Source organism: Chaetura pelagica, unplaced genomic scaffold (genome assembly GCF_000747805.2).
Source record: "Chaetura pelagica isolate M959 unplaced genomic scaffold, ChaPel_1.0 scaffold90, whole genome shotgun sequence".
In the NCBI taxonomy this organism is placed as follows: Eukaryota; Metazoa; Chordata; class Aves; order Apodiformes; family Apodidae; genus Chaetura; species Chaetura pelagica.
Window position 1 is genome coordinate 8,300,149 of NW_009953496.1, and position 4,460 is coordinate 8,304,608.

Here is a 4,460-nt window from a genome sequence, read left to right on the forward strand (position 1 = left end):
ATCAGAGATCAAGCATGAGGCTATTTCAGGTAATCAAGAGACACTTGATTTCCCTGAAGTGGCAGGAATGACAGCTGACTTCAGTGGTGGTATTTTGTACAGAAGTGAGGGTAGGGATGCTAGTATAAGATGCACATTTAATGTGACCCAAGCAAGGGAGATTTTACACCCAAGCAGAGAGAACACTGTGCCTCAGGGTACTGGGGGATGAAATAACTAAACAGTCAAGGCAGGTGGTTCCTTCTTTGCACCATTTTTCCAGTGGGTGTCTCTTTACTTTTCCTTCTTATATCATGTGTACATGATATCTGCTGAAGTGGTATCTAGAGAGTAATGCCCCGTGGTGGATGTCTTTCTTGGTCTGTAGTAATACTTAAATGCTTCCTCTTAATCACAGAAAAGTAATTTACCTTCCTCTGTGTTGGTTAAGACTTACTATTTCCCCTTTCCTGTGAAGATTCAGGGAAGCAGAGCTCCTTCCTTCAAAGAAGCCACCACTCCCCATGAAATTGGAGGAAGTCCTCATAGAAGTAATGTGGAAAATCAGTAACTGTCTAGCAAGGCAGCTGGGAAGGAAGGGAGAGATTAGAGGTGGAAAATCGTTTGAAATCTGGCCAAATGTTTCTCTTAAAGCAGTTTCCAACAGAGAAGCTTATCAATGTAAATGTCAATTTTTCAAAAGCTGAAAATATCTGTTCTGCTTTGGGATTTTCAGTGCATACTTTGTCCCTTCTAATTTTGCCACCATTTTCACCTAGAGGGTCCAGTCCTGGCTTTCTCTGGTTTCTTGCACTTCACTGTCTTTTAAACACTAGATTCCTCCAGCCAGCATGACAAGGTTCCTAGACCTGGTCAGGTAGAAACAGTAATGTAAACTCTTCCCAACTTTTTTTTCCTGGTTACCTGCCCCCAAAATCTAGAGTGATCAGGAGCTAGAGAATTGGACACTAGTCACCAGGCCTGAATCGGTGAGTGCCTGTGTGGAGGAGCAGTCTGAAGTGCCTGCATATTGTGATTGCTGGACTGATGAGCTGTCTGAACCCTTCCTCCTTCCTTCCTTTTGGGTAGGTATGTTTTGACACTGACAGTATCAAGAAAGTGATCCACAGCAGCTGTCAGCAAAAGGTTTCTCATCTTTCTTTCAGCTGATGGAAAATGGTTTTAGTGAATACTATTCAGAGGACAAAAGAGTTACACAAATCTCAATAGAACACCTCTTCATTTCTTCCAGCTGTCTTTAGCTGTTAAGTCCTAACAGCACACCCATTTCTGCACTAAGTAGAGATAGTGGGAATGAAAATTATTATCCTGATGTTTTTTTCCTAGTGTAGGTGGGATTTGGTGACAACTAATTGCTGACAGCTAAGGGAAAATAATTTCTTAATCACAGGAAGCTTTGAAGCTTCTGTCTTTAAGACAACCCTACTTATGACTTACTACATATATCACCTCAACTACCTCACTGCACTGAATAATGCATTTTAGGGCACCTAAACTAACACCTCAAGATACAAACTGGGCTGGAGAACCAGATAGGCTTAAGAATCTGTCATTGTGTAAGATACTCGTATGGCAAATTGACTTCTACTGTATTAAATTGAATCATTCCCATGGGTCAAGATTTCTGCCACTTGCCTAAGGTAGAAGTTGGACTGGCCTCCAGGCTTGTTCAGAGTTCAAAGGTGCTTGAATCTAAGAACACAGGCCTATGCCTGCTTTGACCACAAATCAAAAGACTTCTGCAGAAGGCTGTCCTCGGAGCTTGGCAATAGCCCTGCTTCTAGCCTTCCCTCCACCATGCATTCTCTGAGCAGTCTTCCTTGAAAGCCTTCAGCATGTCAGTGCATTTTGAGGCTAATTTATATAGAAATATCTTCAGCGTTTTGGAGAGGCACCACAAGCTTTCTGTGGGGCCTAGGCAATCTTCACCACCAACCTGAAAAGCAATAGAACCAAAAGTGTCTGTTGTAGATTTTACTTTCTTCCATAAGTATTACGCGTTTCTGAAAGTAAAGAAAAGCAGGGCACTAGGTTTAGAGAAAGGAGGACTAAGCCCTAAGGCAGAAGTGCATAAAGAAATGAGGGGCAGTAATGATTCTGAGGCATTTCAGTGTCAGTCTCTCAAATAATCTGAGACAAATTACTCAATCTAAAGCAAGAAATTTGAAAGCTACTCAAACAATTTTCTTTGAACACCCTTTTGTACATGGATTTGAAGCACTGAAAGTTGGAAATTCTGTTATTTCAATTGGATCTCTCGTGTTTTAACTAGAGAAGCAATGATACTGTGAGAGCTAGCTATGGTGACGATGCTCCAAATCCCTCAACAACTTGACTAGCATGTTATTGTTGGGAAGGACTTACTTTTCTCTCAATTAAAAGTTCTTACTTTGATACATCACTAAAGCAGCCTGAAGGCAGAGAGTTAATCTGAACCACCAGTACTTAATTTGTATTGGCTCTCATGGATGCTGCTAACATTAATTACACAGAACCCATTGCACAGGATGATCATTTACTGAATCATTTTTCAGATTTATTAAGCATAAGCCAGTTTTTATCCTACATGCAGGACTTCAAACTGTTACTGAATAATTTCTCAATTCATTTTCTTTGGGCTTTTATTCCACCTGCAGGTCTTTTCCACCTACAGAGTCTCCAAAACAACAGGGTCAATCCTGCTGCTTTGACACAAGCCACATTGTTGCTGACATCAAGGGAGTTTTTGCCTGTGTTGAGGTGATATTGGCTGCATGTTTACTGTGACAATTGCAAGGTACTGTTGGGTTACTGATTGCCTGTTACTTTGGGTTGTTCTGGTGGGGGGAGTTGAGGAGAAGGGATGTATCATGTTAGGGTAAACAGCTGTTGAGGTGTGGTGAGCTCAGTGGCTCCAGCAGCTGCTGCCCTGTCCCCTCACCATGGTCATGTGGAGGAGCTGCAGTCCCTGCTCTGCGGCAGAGGCCAAAGGCAAGTCATGCACAAGCCTCCTCCAAGAGTCATATCCATCATGTGCTTTGCATAGACCCAGTTCCTGCTTGCAGGAAGACCCTGGAAGCTCTGTTGGATTCCTGCTGCTCAGTCACTTCACACCCGTTCCCAAACTATTTGCTGTGGCAGGTCCCAAAATTGGAAGTGATGAGTTGAGGGCCATGTGTCAGAAGAGCAAGGTAAAAGTTTCCGAACAGTGGTTCTGTCAGAGCACTGTTGGAACTTGTGTGGGAAGGAGCTGAAGTTTTGGTCGGCTCTGAGGGACAAGACCTTTTACATCCTAGCTTTGATTTCCAGACAGTGTGGCACATCATACACCCGGAGGGTGGTTAAATGCAAATAGGTTCTGCCTTACATGGAAGGCAGGGAAAAAAAAGGTGCATTCCCTGCTCTGAAATTGGTGATTTAATTAGAGAGAGTATTTGTCAAAACATCTCTGTGCCCCATTTGCTGTTGCTAAGGTTTTTAACCAAAGACACCCTTTTATCCAAGACAATATGATTTGAGAGGGGAAAAAAGAGGATATTTTAAAAATATTTATAAATAAAGAAAATAATTCACTGATTATTTTTTTTTTTATCTTGTGTTTTACTTCTGATGGACTAAGGGAGACCAGCAGAGTCTACTTTTGTGTTGTTTGTGCCCTTAAACCTGTATGGATCCTGCTCACTAAAGGTGTCTGCAGCCACAGTCTGGAACAGTTCAGGTCCTAAATGCCATTTTTGGTTGGGTTTTATATGCAGAAGGCTTTGAATTTTCCCCAGGAGAACAGGTTCAGTATGTATAGGAGACTGCACAGGTTTCTTATGTGGTTGTAGGATTAGACAAGGGCCATGGGATTGCAAACTGTTAGCATGCTTGGGGACAGATGAAACCCTATGAACATCTGCAGCTTTGGATGAGTTGGCACTGCTCCTCAGCTTTGAGGAAGGAGTGAAACAGCTGTTTCTTTCATGTCCTCTTTGTGACAACACTCTTGATGTTGTAGACTCCTTTCATGACTCTTTTAAGTAATCTTATTTCCAGACTGAAGTCCTGAACTGTTCAGTCACTCCCTTGTACATAAGCTGCCCCATGCTTGGGATATCCGTAAACATGCAGACAACTCGGAGCACTTGGCTTTCTGAGATATTATTAATAATGTATTTTGCCTTTTGCTTGGAAACCAGGCTCAGTTTCTGTCAGTTGTCATGGGCAAAGAGGAGAGGTCCTCCTGTGGGTGCCCACTTCTCCACTTCCCACCTTGGAGCTGTCACCAGGACATGACAGAAAGGGGTCCTGGGTGCTAAAGGGAAAGAAAGACTGAAACAAGGGGAGAGCCAGCAGACAGTATGTAACCTTCCCAGTGTTGCAGTCACTGTGGAGGCTGAGGGAGTTTACAGCTCTGAAGTGCACCAGAGCAGACACGCCAGGAGCAGTTTCACAACACATCTAGCCCATGAGCTTTCTGTGGGAAGAGCCACAGAGCA